Raw genomic sequence first — 14,152 nt, 5'->3', positions numbered from 1 at the left:
TGTCTTGGCTGACACACCTCTTCAGTGTCGCATGGGGGTCGGGGACAGTACCTGTGGAGTGGCACACTGGGGTGGTGGTGCCCATATTTAAAAAAGGGGACCGGAAGGTGTGCTCCAATTATCGGTAACAATTGGTTACCCAGCCTTGTTAGTTGGCAGCTTCTCCATGCAACATCTTGCTAAATCAGGTGCTTTGCTGTTTTCAGCTGTACTCTTTGATTCCAAGTGTGCTAGTAAGTCAACTTAGCACCACACGAACAAGTGCATCATAATATGCTGGTTTGGTTGTGATGGTGTCGTAGCCAACCCAAAAAATTCTCTCTCAGGCTCCTTCTTTAGGGAGACGTACCTCCTACATCAGGCATTCGCCGCCCAGCATTGTTTGTATGCAGCTTCTTCTTCCAACCCCCCATTAAATCAAGTGCTTTCCTATTTTCATCTGTACATTTTCGTTCCAGGTGTGCTAATATGTCAAATTTACACCACACCCGCAAGTGCACCATAACCTACTTGTTTGGTTGTGACGGTGTCGTTGCCAGCCCAGAAAATTCACCATCAGTCTGTCTTTATGCACGCTCAATAATCCAGGTAAGAAAATCAAAGAAGGTTGAATCAGTTCATATGGATGCAACGTTTATTGACAGATGTGTTTCATCACTCATCTAAGAGGCATCTTCAGTCTAAACAGACTGCAGGTATCCCCACCTTTATAAACCATACAGTTGCATAACGACCGAAACCAAAGACCAGTTTCATATGCAAATATGAGTGTGACCATTAACTACAGTTTCAATGGGCATGTGTACAATTGAAAGAGGATTTGGGAATGTCTGCAATCACAGCATTGTAAGATGGCGACAGACGCTGGCAGCCATATCAACATGTACCCTGGCTCTGCCAAATGATGGAAGCTTCAGGACACGCACAAACTGTCTCAGCACATCAACCCAGCCACGTCCCGCTACTGTGTAGTGAAAGGTGTGAACGCAGCGAGTATTTCATTCCTGCAGTGCAAAACAAATACCAACAGAGCGAAACAGCCATTAGTGCAAGACAGGAGACCTAGAGGGTGATTTCAAAAACCCAGAATGGTGCTGCATGCCTGGTCTTCAACCTGCCGAAATTTACACATTACTTCTGCCTATGTATCCTTACACTGGATTCCAGTTGCTGCTCACATAAAGTTCAAAACCTGATTGGCATTACGTGCAGTCCACGGAACCGCACCTTGCTACCTGCAGTCCTCTATCAGCAGATACACTCCTCGATCTTTTTGCTCTGCCTCTAGTAGCATATGATCTATCCCATCTACTAGAGTGACAAGCTCTGGATCCAGACTTTCCCTCACCTAGTCCCTCATTGGTGGATTAACCTCCTGGTCATCATCAGAACAACTGACTTAGTCTAATGGATAAGACAATTATCTACTTACTTCAAGAAAAGCCTAAAAATGTTCCTTGCTTCGTGGCTACGATACAGCTACTGTGTATCACTCTGCTATGCCAATTCCTACACTTTTTTTTTCTTTTTTTGTGGCTAATCACTGACTGCTGTATGTGACTTTGAATAAAAAAATATATACCAATGACAAAATGTAAATATATTTAAAAAATTGCACAGCAGTATCATATTATGTAGGATTATTTGTCCTTGTTATGTGCAGTATTTTTTTGCACAAAGTTGTCGGCACAATATCTATGTTTGTCAACAGTATTTTTACAATGCTCGTGCTATGTTTTCCCATATAAAAACATGCTCTGTCGTCAGCAGAGTGGCGCAGCGGAAGCGTGCTGGGCCCATAACCCAGAGGTCGATGGATCGAAACCATTCTCTGCTAACAAAAAGCTTGCAAGCAAAGCGACAAAATAGCAACAATAACTCTTTAAACAAACCAATCAAGATTTGGCCCCTCTTAAGTAGTAAGCAGCCTACGAGGTCTGTTTGAAATTTAACTTCATTTTATCATTTTGTAGTTTTTCTGTACTGTAAATGATAAATAATCACACACACACACACACACACACACACACACACACACACACACACCTAGGGAGAATATATACTGCTCAAAAAAATAAAGGGAACACCTAAAAACACAATATAGACCTCGATGAATGAAATATTTCAGCTGAAAATCTTTATTTATTAGACAGAGGAATGTGTTTAGAGCAAAATAACCTAAGAATGATCAATGGAATCAAAATCATTAGCCCATTAAGGTCTGGATTCAGTATCATACTCAAAATCAAAGTGGAAAATGAGAACATAGGCTGATCCAACTTCTGTGGAAATTCTTCAAGACGATTCAAAATTAGGCTCAGTAGTGTGTGTGGCCTCCACGTGCCTGTATGCACTCCCTACAACGTCTGGGCATGCTCCTGATGAGATGACGGATGATCTCCTGAGGGATCTCCTCCCAGACCTGGATCAGGGCATCGGTCAACTCCTGGACAGTCTGCAGTGCGACATCGCGTTGGCGGATGGTACGAGACATGATGTCCCAGAGGTGCTCGATTGGATTCAGGTCTGGGGAACGTGCAGGCCAGTCCATAGCATCAATGCCCTCGACATACAGGAACTGCTGACACACTCTGGCCACATGAGAACGAGCATTGTCATGCATGAGCAGGAACCCAGGGCCCACTGCACCAGCATATGGTCTGACAATGGGTCTGAGGATCTCATCCTGGTACCTAATGGCAGTCATGGTACCTCTGGCTAGCACGTAGAGGTCTGTGCGGCCCTCCAAGGATATGCCTCCCCAGACCATCACTGACCCACCGCCAAACCGGTCATGCTGGAGGATGTTGCAGGCAGCAGAACGTTCTCCACAGCGTCTCCAGACTCTCTCACGTCTGTCACATGTGTTCAGTGTGAACCTGCTCTCATCTGTGAAGAGCACAGGGCGCCAATGGCGAATCTGCCAACCAAGATGTTCTCTGGCAAAGGTCAATCGGGCTGCACGGTGTTGGGCTGTGAGCACAGGCCCCAATTGTGGACGTCGGGCCCTCATACCATCCTCATGCATTCTGTTTCTCACTGTTTGAGCAGAAACCTGCACATTAGTGGCCTGTTGAAAGTCGTTTTGTAGGGCTCTGGCAGTGCTCCTCCTGTTCCTCCTTGCACAAAGGACCAGATAGCGGTCCTGCTGCGGTGTTGTCCTCCTGCGGCCCCCTCCACGTCTCCTGGTGTACTGGCCTGTCTCCTGGTACCTCCTCCATGCTCTGGACACTGTGCTGGGAGACACATCAAATCTTCTTGCCACAGCACGCATTGATGTGCCATCCTGGATGAGCTGCACTACCTGAGCAACGTCTGTAGGTTGCAGATACCGCCTCATGCCACCTCTAGTGGTGAGGGCACTAGCAAAATGAAAAACTAACCAAAGATCGGTCAGAAAAGATGAGGACAGGCAAATGGTCTGTGGCCACCACCTGCAAATCCATTCCTTTTATAGGGGTTGTCTTGCAAATTGTCTAATTTCCACCTGGTGGAAATTAGACAATTTACCAACAGGTGAAATTGATTCACAAATCAGTGTTGCTTCCTAACTGGACAGGTTGATATCTCAAAAGTGTGATTGACTTGGAGCTACATTGCATTGCTTATGTGTTCCCTTTATTTTTTTGAGCAGTGTAGTATGGCCGATTCACCTCACCTACATGTCTTTGGACTGTGGGAGGGAACAGTAGCACCCGGAGGAAACCCATGTGATGTTCTTGGAGGCCTTTCCAGGGTGTCTCCGCGCCTGCCACCCAATGACTGCAGGGGTAGGCTCCAGCATCTTCGGGACTCTGAGAGCAGGATGAGCGGTTTGGATAATGGATGGATGGCTATTTAATGCATATTTTACATATACTATAAATGTGTCAGCTCAATATGCTACCTACTGTATTGCTCTAGGGGAATTAAGAATTGTAAATACAATACATACATCTAAATTATTGTATTTTTTTTATTTTTGTCTTTTAACCCAGTTCTCACGGGTTGGACCGATGTAGGAATAAAGCCCCATTCTTTTTAACCATGATCTCGTGCCTCATGTCTATTACTGGAGGGAGCTATAATATGAATCACAATTATTTTGGCCATGATAATCGTGACATGAAATTTTCATATCGTCCCACCCGTAATCAAATTTCCAAATACTGAATGCCATGTTTTTTTTACTGTGGTGCCTTTGACTCGGCCTTCAGACACAGCATTGCTCAGCCCTAGTGGCCTAATGGATAAGACACTGGCCTCCTAAGCCAGGGATTGTGGGTTCGAGTCCCATCTGGGGTGAGCTATTTGTTTAGTTATGATGGTGTCGTAGCCAACCCAGAACATTCTCCTTCATGATTCTTCTTCAGTGACAATACCCTTCCAGTCAAACATTAACAATTGCTTACCCAGCATTCTTAGTAGGCAGCTTCTCCTTGCAATAGCTTGCTAAACCAGGTGCTTTGCTATTTTCAACTGTACTCTTTAATCCCAAGTGTGCTAGTAAGTCAACGTAGCACCACACCAACAGGTGCACCATAATATGCTGTTTTGGTTGTGATGGTGTCGTAGCCACCCCAGAACCTTCTGTCAGGCTCCTTGTTTAGGGAAGCATACCTCCTACATCTGTCACGCCCCGTCTGGATAGTTAAGTTATCTGTTGTTTCTCCCAGTGTTCTTTGTCTTGTATTTCCTGTTTTATTTTGATACTCACCTCTTGTCTCGTTTCAGGTCCTTTACTTCCTGCCCTCATGTGTCTCCCTCCTGTATGATTACCTGCCCTGCCCTAAAGTGTTGCACCTGTGTCTCATTGTCTCCCCTCCTCCAGAGTATATAGTCTTAGTGTTCCCTTCCTTCTTTGCCAGTTCATCTTGTTTCTTGTGACAGCGTTACGGTATTTTTCCCCTTGTGTATGTTTCTTGACCTGTTTTTGACCTCGCCTTTGGCCTGCCGATTTGGACACTGTTGCCTTGCTATCTGATCACCTGTGTACCGACCTCATTTTTGTTAAAAGGACGGATTCTTGTGAACTGAGACTGAGTCTGCGTTTTGAGTCCAAGCCTGTGGTTCAGTACTGACAGTACCAACTGGCCATAACATGGACTCAGCGGACTTACATGCAGTACGCTCTGTGCTCCGGGCACAGGTTCACAAGATCCAGAGTCAAGATGAACAGATCAGCCTTCTTCGCCATGAAGTGAAGGAGCTGACAGACCGTCAGTAGTACCTCCTGGCAGCTTTTGGAACCCAGCTCAACGATCTCTTTGACCAAATGCGGAAGATGCAGAACCCGCTGGGCTCTGGCGAATCGACACCAGCGGCACCTCCTGGTTCTGGGTCCGGTGCTGCTTCTCCGGCGCCTGCCACTCTTTCCCTGCCTCTCCACCTTTCTAGACCAGAGCGTTTCTCCGGAGACACAGGTGACTGCAGAGCTTTTCTAACCCACTGTGATTTGCATTTTGAGCTTCAGGCTGCTGCCTTCCCCTCTGACCGCTCAAAGATTGCATATATTATTTCTCACCTGACTGGGAGAGCGGAGGCCTGGGCGACGGCAGAGTGGAGTCAGAAATCACCTGTCTGCAATTCACTGTCGCTGTTCTCCAAGACCTTCACCCAGATCTTCCAGCAGACAGTCCCTGGACGGGAGGCAGCCCAAGCCCTGGCGAGACATGGTACAGGTTAAGAAGAGGGTCTCTGATTACGCCATAGAGATCCGCACTCTAGCAGCAGAGAGTGGTTGGAACCAGCAAGCCTTCTTTGATGATTTTCTTGATGGACTTTCTGACACTCTCAAAGACCAATTAGCCGCCCTGGACCTACCTGCAGAGCTGGATTCCCTTATAGCCCTGGCTATAAAGATTGACAAGCCTCTTTATGAGAGAGAGGCAGAACCAGACCCTGCAGTTCCCCGCCGCTCCAGCGGAGGCAACAGGTCAGCAGCTCTTCTTTTTCTCCCTGGCGACGCACTCCTTCTGCTGACTCTATCACAGCGCCTCCCCCAGACACGGAGGAACCTATGCAGCTTGGCCGAACCCACCTGACCCCAGAGGAGCGCCAGCGACGAGTTTCAGAGGGTCGCTGCATCTACTGTGACCAACTGGGCCACTTCATCGCCTTCTGCCCGTTAAAAGACCGGGCTCGCCAGTGAAGGTGAGGGCACTGGTGAGCCGTACTTTGACTGGTTCTAATCCCTCTCGTCTGCAACTCTAGTGTCTCTCATCTGCCCTGCGTTCTCTCTAAAGCATCAAATCCTAGTTGATTCCGGCTCAGATGCTAACCTAATGGACTTTGATCTAGCCAGGAAGCTGTGCCTCAAAACCCTCCGCCTCAACCAGTGCCTGGATGCCAGTGCCCTGGACGGTAGGCTATTATGTAACGTCACCCATCGCACTCAGTCACTGCACCTGTCTTTTCCCGATTCTCACAGCGAAAGAATCAGCTTTCATGTCTTTCGAGCTCCTCAGTACCCACTTATCCTGGGATACCCCTGGCTCACACTCCACAGCCCCCATATAGACTGGAAACGGGGCAGGTAATTTCATGGAGAAAGACTTGTGCAAAGAACTGTTTCTCACCCTCTCAAACTTTCCTGTCAAAGCTTCAACCTCCCAGAACTCCCCCAGCCTGGATCCAGAGTTTCCCGGGTTCCCGTCTGCTACCATGACCTTAAGGAGGTTTTTAGCAAGGCCCGTGCCATATCCTCGCCTATGACTGCGCCATTGACCTGCTCCCTGGAACTTCACCACCCAAGAGTCGCCTGTATTCCCTGTCAGCTCCTGAAACCCAGGCCATGAGAAAGTACATTGAGGAATCCCTGGCTGCAGGGATTATTCTGCCTTCCTCCTCTCCCGCTGGCGCTGGGTTCTTCTTCATTGACAAGAAGGATAAAACCCTGCGGCCTTGCATTGACCACAGATGACTCAACGAGATCACCGTTTGCAACAGGTACCCCCTCCCTTTAATTTCCACTGCTTTCGAACCACTAAATGGTGCTAAGGTTTTCACTAAACTGGATTTAAGCAATGCTTATCACCTAGTTAGAATAAGGGAGGGGGATGAATGGAAGACGGCATTTAACACTCCCAGTGGTCATTACGAGTACCTGGTCATGCCATTTAGACTTACCAATGCCCCGGCTGTCTTTCAGGCCCTGGTGAACGACATCCTCCGGGATATGCTCGATGAGTTTGTTTACCTGGACGACATCTTAATCTTCTCCCCTGATCAGCAAACTCCTATTCAGCGGGTCCTCCACCACCAACTCTTTGTCAAAGCTGAGAAGTGTGAATTTCACATGCCCTCCTTGTCCTTCCTGGGGTTCATTGTGTCTGAGGGGGAGGTCAGGATGGACCCAGAAAAGGTTAGCGCTGTTGTGGATTGGCCCACTCCCACTAGCGGTAAGGAGGTTCAACGATTCCTGGGTTTTGCTAACTTTTACAGAAAGTTCATCAGGAATCTTAGTTCTGTTGCTGCCCCCCTTCATGCACTGACCTCTTCTAAGCTTAGCTTCCAGTGGAACCCCCGGGCTGAGCTTGCTTTCCAGAGACTGAAGACCAGCTTCACCTCAGCTCCTGTCCTCACATTGCCTGACCCCAACCTGCAGTTTGTGGTGGAGGTGGATGCCTCTTATGTGGGTATGGGAGCTGTTCTCTCTGAGGTCGGCTAAGGACAATAAGCTAAACCCCTGTGCCTTTCTTTGCCGCAAGCTGTTGGCCTCTGAGAGAAACTATGATGTTGGCAACCATGAGCTGCTTGCCATCAAGGTGGCATTGGAGGAGTGGAGGCACTTGTTGGAGGGGGCCGAACAGCCTTTTCTCGTCTGGACGGATCCTAAGAACCTTGAGTACTTGAGGATGGCCAAGAGACTCAACTCTCGGCGCGCAAGGTGGGCTCTTTTTCAACCGGTTCCATTTCACCCTGTCTTATCGCCCTGGCTCCAAGAACTTAAAGCCTGATGCTCTCTCCTGTTTGTTTCCCTCCGAGAACTCTTGTAAAGATCCTACTCTCATTCTTCCTCCCTCGTGTTTTGTGGGTTCTGTCACTTGGAAAATTGAGAGAAGGGTTACCGAGGCCAATGTGAACTGTCAACCTCCGGCCGGCTGCCTGCCGAACCGGCTGTTTGTGCCTCCTGTCTTGCGTTCACAGGTCATCCACTGGGCCCACTCTTCCCGGTTATCCTGTCACCATGGAGTACGCAGGACCTTGTTCGTCATACGACAGCGGTTCTGGTGGACGGTCATGGAGAAGGAGGTGACAGAGTACGTGGCACCCTGTCCGGTGTATGTGTTCGCAGTAAGGTCTCCCGATGCCCAGCTTCTGGTCAGCTTCGCCCACTCCCTGTGCCACTTCGACCCTGGTCAGACATCTCTGTGGACTTTGTGACTGGTCTCCCCCTTTCCAAAGGTAACACCATCATCCTCACGGTGGTGAATAGATTTTCAAAGATGGTCCATTTTGTTCCTTGCCCAAGTTGCCCTCGGCCAAGGAGACAGCTGAGGTGATGCTGCATCATGTTTTTCGCCTCCATGGCTTCCCCAGGGACAGTGTCTGATCGGGGCCTGCAGTTTGTGGCACAGTTCTGGCGGGCTTTCTGTTCACTCCTGGGAGCATATGTCAGCCTCTCATCTGGCCACCAACGGTCAGACGGGAGTGGCTGAACCAGGAGCTGGAGACCAGCCTGCATTGCCTCGCCTCCCAAAGCCCCAACACATGGAGCAGTCAGCTCACCTGGGTTGAGTATGCACACAACTCTCTCCCATGTTCCTCATCTGGTCTCGCCCCCTTTCAGTGTGCCTATGGATATCAACCTCCTCTCTTCCCTGCCCTCGAGAGGGAGGTCAGTGTGCCCTCTGCTCTGGTGCGCCGCTGTCGCCACGCCCGGGCCCGACGCACCCTGCTCCGCAATTCCGAGCGTTACAAGAAGGCGGCTGACCGACAGCGGATCCCTGCCCCCACTTGGAGGAGCGGCCAGAGGGTATGGCTATCCACTAAAGACCTGCCTCTCAGAGTGAAGTCCCGGAAACTAACTCCCAAGTTTGTGGGGCCATTCCCTATTTCCAAGTTCATTAACCCAGTTGCTGTCAGAGCCATGAGAGTCCACCCATCCTTCCACGTGAGTCAGATAAACTGGCCATAGAAAGCCCTCTGGTCCCTGCCTCCCACCCGGTTCGTCGATGGTGGCCCTGTTTACACTGTCCGCCCGGCGTCGGGGCCGGGGCTCCCAATACCTGGTCGACTGGGAGGGATGCGGCCCGGAGGAACGTTCCTCGGTCTCGGCCAGCAACATCTTGGACCCCTCGCTCATCCGGGACTTCCATCGGGCCCACCCTGGGCTGTCTGGACCCGGCCGTAGAGGGGGGGGGTACTGTCACGCCCCGTCTGGATAGTTAAGTTATCTGTTGTTTCTCCCAGTGTTCTTTGTCTTGTATTTCCTGTTTTATTTTGATACTCTTGTCTCGTTTCAGGTCCTTTACTTCCTGCCCTCATGTCTCCCTCCTGTGTGATTACCCGCCCTAATGTGTTGCACCTGTGTCTCATTGTCTCCCCTCCTTAGTGTTCCCTTCCTTCTTTGCCAGTTCGTCTTGTTCCTTGTGACAGCGTTCCAGCATTTTTCCCTTTTGTGTATGTTTCCTGAGCCCTATAGTTTCCTGACCTGTTTTTGCCTTTTTTGACCTCACCTTTCGCCTGCCGATTTGGACACTGTTGCCTTACTATCTGATCACCTATGTACCGACCTCATTTTTATTAAAAGGTCTGATATTTGTGAACTGAGTCTGCGTTTTGAGTTTAAGCCTGTGGTTCAGTACTGAGAACATCAGGCATTCACCGCCCAGTATTGTTTGTTTGCAGCTTCTTCTTCCAACCCCCTATTAAATCAAGTGCTTTCCTATTTTCATCTGTACATTTTGGTTCCAGGTGTGCTAATAAGTCAAATTTGCGTCACACCAGCAAGTGCACCATAACCTACTTGTTTGGTTGTGATGGTGTCACAGCCAACCCAGAAAATTCACCATCAGTCTGTTTGTATGCACGCTCAATAATCCAGGTGAGAAAACCACAGAAGGTTGAATCAGTTCATGTGGATGCAACGTTTATTGACAGATACATTTCATCACTCATCGAAGTGACATATTCAGTCTAAATAGACTGCAGGTACCCCCACCTTTATAAACCATACAGTTGCTTAATGACCGAAACCAATGACCAGTTTCATATGCAAATATGAGCATGACCATTAACTACAGTTTCAATGGACGTGTACAATTCCAAGAGGATTTGGGAATGTTTGCAATCACAGCATTGTAAGATGGCGACAGATGCTGGCAGCCATACCAACATATACCCTGGCTCTGCCAAATGATGGAAGTTAAGCAGGTATGGGCTTGGATGGGAGACAAACTGGGAAAATGAGTTGCCACCTGAAGTGGTGTTGGTAGGCCAATAGGGGACAGTCTTCGCTCTGTTCATAATAAAAACAAATATCAATTCCTAATGTCCCAGTGCAGTGACGGGGACACTATGCTGTAGGAGATGCCGTCCTTCAGATGAGATGTTAAACTGAGGTCCTGACTCACTGTGGTCATTAAAGATCCCATGGCTCTTATCGCAAAGAGTAGGGTGTCCTGGCAAATTCCCAACCTGGCTCTCTCCATCTGGCCACCTAATCATCCCCCCATGTAATTGGCTCAATGATTCCTCCCTGTCCACTTCAAACTGATGTGTGGTGAGCGTATTGGCGTAAAATTAAATGGCTGTTGTGCATCACCCAGGTGGTTGCTGCACATTGGTGGTGGGTGAGGTGAGTTACCCCATTTAATGTGAAGCGCTTTAGGTGTCTAGAAAAGGGCTATGTAAATGTAATATTACTAATATTAGATGTACTCTTAGGCCCCCCATTATTAATATTAGACGTACTCTTAGCCCCCCCCCCTCCATTCAGGGATGGTCGTTCCCTCTTAACATATACGTAGATGGCCTCTTTGTCTCCCTATTCAAACCAGCGTTCCTCCATATCAGGAATGCACACAACCACATCCTTGAAAGAGTGGCCACTGGCTTAGTGATTGGTGTAGACTGTGGAGTGCTGGCCTGACACGTTAGTTCTAAATGTCATGTTTATGGCAGGTGCTGGTTCTGAGCTTTCAGATCAAGAACTGCACAGCGCCAGTATCTAATGGATAAGACACTGATCTTGTATGCCAGACATTGTGGGTTCAAATCTTATTTGAGGTCACTGCAGCAAACGCATGCTGGAACCATAATCTGGGTGTCTAAACCTCTGCTGAAAGCCAGTTTTACCCTAACTCAAGCCTACCCAGAGTTAATGCCTCAGGCACTTGGTTATTATGGTTTCATAGCCAATATTGCCACCAAGAACCACCAGTTATTATGGCGCTGTACTCACTATCAGCCTTCTTCAGGGAAAATCTGATCCCACATTGGCCGCCCAGCACTGCTTGTATGTGTGCTTTCCAACTGCTGCTTAAATAATGCTTTACTATTTCAGCAAGAGAACCTGCACACGTATGGAAGTCCATGGCGTATAGATAATTATTTCTGCCCTACTTGATAACCACAGCCACCCTCCTCATTTGAAATGTCAATCCAGATGTCATTTGGATGCTCTTTGGTGGAGTTGATTTGTTATAGCCTTGGATCATGGTGAAAACACCGTTATACATTGAGGTGGAGTGGTCTAAGGTACTTCATTTACATTTTAGTCTTTATGGAGGCATGGGTTCAAACCTCACCGATGGTGTGTTGTTTGTTTGTTAGCCTAAAATGAATAAGCAATCCACCTCCACAAGAGTTACAGGGTGTTTGCAATTTCATAGAATGATGCTGTTTGTCTTGTCTTCAGCCTCCCATAATATGCACTTTTATGAAAATGCAATTAACTGTCACTATCAGGAGAACAACACTTACCTTAATTCCTTAAGGAACATAAACCATCCATGAAACCCCTCCATCCTGTCTGGTCTTGTGCCCTCTGATCCAGTTGTTCCTATGACAGCCTCTTTCTGTTCATCTCCTGTTCTGTGCCTTTTCTCCAGGTTGTTATGGGTCTTCCTCGCTTCTTCCTGCCTTGTGTGTGTGTTGTTAGAGTCAACTTTATTATTGATTTATTGTGTCCTCTGATTGTGTGATGTTTATGGGTCAATTTTCTCCTCCTGACTTGGAGTCATTCAGGACTACAAAGGCCTCATACAGGAATCTTTAATTGAGAACTTGGCATTGTATCCCTTGGTAGATACTCTTGTCAATGTATATGAGCTTTGGAGGGATGTCATAGCCAGTTTCCACAACATCTATGTCACAGCAACACTGTCAATTGCCCTTTAAAAATTTGTGAAATTGACAAAGACACGTGAGTTCTACTCCATTGGATTTCTCGATGATAACCCGAGGGTGGCTATTTGGTATCCAGAGGATCTACTAATCCTGAAGCCAGCCTGTTTTTCCTTCAGTTTCTCATCTTCCCTGAAGTTTAAAGAAGCATTATTCCTAATTAGATTTTGCACTCCCTGAGATTCCTTTTTTTTTTGAGAGTCTTCATGATGTTGGTATCTCTCAAATCCAATAGGACATTTTCTTCCCCCCCAGATTATTCACATGAGGTGAAGCATGTTGGTGAATGTTTCCATGTCAACCTTGAGGCCTTCAGCTGGTATTTTGCCCACCCCTTCTGTCTCGTCTCATCTCAAGACCTACAATACTTTTCTAATCTCTCTCTTGGTGGTGGTGGGGGCGGGAGTATCTCCAACAGGCTTGGGTCAGGTGGGATCTCTGCCTGTCAGGTGAGCAGGCTGTCTGTTGAGCAGTTCTCAAAAGTGTTCTGTCCATTACTGGAGTTGTTCTTCCTTAGTTGTGAGAGGTGTACCATGGTGTGTTTTGTTGTTGTCCTCTCACCTAGCATATTATCTTCCAGGTAATGGCTTGCCGTCTCATACCACATGAGATCAAACAAGCTTCAGGTCATGTACAAACTGTTTCAGCAGATCAACCCAACTACGTCCCACTTCTGTGTAGTGAAAGCTGCGACCGCAGTGAGTATTTCATTCCTGCAGTGCAAGACAAATACCAACAGACCGAGACAGCCATTAGTGCAAGACAGGAGACCTAGAAGGTGATTGCAAAAATTCAGAATGGTGCTGCCTGACTGGTCTTCAACCTTCCAAAATGTACACGTTACTTCTGTCTATGTATCCTTACACCGCACCTTGCTACCTGCAATCCTGTACCAGCAGATACACTCCTACTCGATCTTTTTGCTCTACCTCTATTAGCATACGATCTATCCAATTTACTAAAGTGACAAGCTCTTAATCTAGACGTTTCTCTCACATAGCCCCTCAATGGTGGAATAACCTCCTGGTCATCAACATAACAACTGACTTACTTACTTCAAGAAAAGCCTAAAAATGTTCCTTGCTTCGTGGCTACGGTACAGCTACTATGTATCACTCTACTATGCCAATTCCTACACTTTGTTTTCTCTGGCTAATCACTGACTGCTGTATGTGATTTTGAATAAATATATATATATATATATATATATACCAATGACAAAATGTAAATGTAAAAAAAAAATTGCACAGTGGTATCGTATCATGTAGGATTATTTGTCCTTGTGATGTGCAGTAGTCTTTGCACAAAGTTGTCAGCACAATATCTATGTTTGTTAAGTCTTTTTACAATGCTCGTGGTATGTTTTACCATGTAAAAAAGTTATTTTTCATCAGCAGAGTGGCGCAGCGGAAGCGTGCTGGACCCATAACCCAGAGGTCGATGGATTGAAACCATCCTCTGCTAACAAAAAGCCTGCAATCGAAATAGCAAGACCTTAGACATGGATGTCTTCTCGCTTGACGCTCAATGATTCCTTGGGTATCCTGCAACATTTTTGCGAGCTGGATGAGCGGTTTGGATAATGGATGGATGGATATTTAATGTATTACTTAAATATACTATAAATGTGTCAGCTCAATATGCTAACTACTGTATTGCTCTAGGGGAATTAAAAATTGTAAATACAATAATTACATTTCATTTATTGTATTTTTTTTATTTTTGTCTTTTAACCCAGTTCTCACGGGTTGGTCCGATATAGGAATAAAGCCCGTTTTTTTTGTTTTTTTTTTAACCATGATCTCGTGCCTCATGTCTATTA

At 47.1% G+C, this 14,152-nt stretch overlaps 1 non-coding gene across 1 annotated transcript; it reads left to right on the top strand.

Moving 5' to 3' along the window:
• Window positions 1-4,211: 4,211 nt before the first annotated feature.
• On the top strand, window positions 4,212-4,284 carry trnar-ccu (transfer RNA arginine (anticodon CCU)). Its single transcript has one exon. It is a non-coding gene; the product is annotated as a tRNA-Arg (tRNA).
• The last annotated feature ends 9,868 nt before the right edge of the window (window positions 4,285-14,152 follow it).

This window comes from Lampris incognitus, chromosome 1, assembly GCF_029633865.1.
Source record: "Lampris incognitus isolate fLamInc1 chromosome 1, fLamInc1.hap2, whole genome shotgun sequence".
In the NCBI taxonomy this organism is placed as follows: Eukaryota; Metazoa; Chordata; class Actinopteri; order Lampriformes; family Lampridae; genus Lampris; species Lampris incognitus.
Note: the sequence above shows the minus strand (reverse complement) of the source record. Positions and strands in the feature narration are given on the sequence as shown.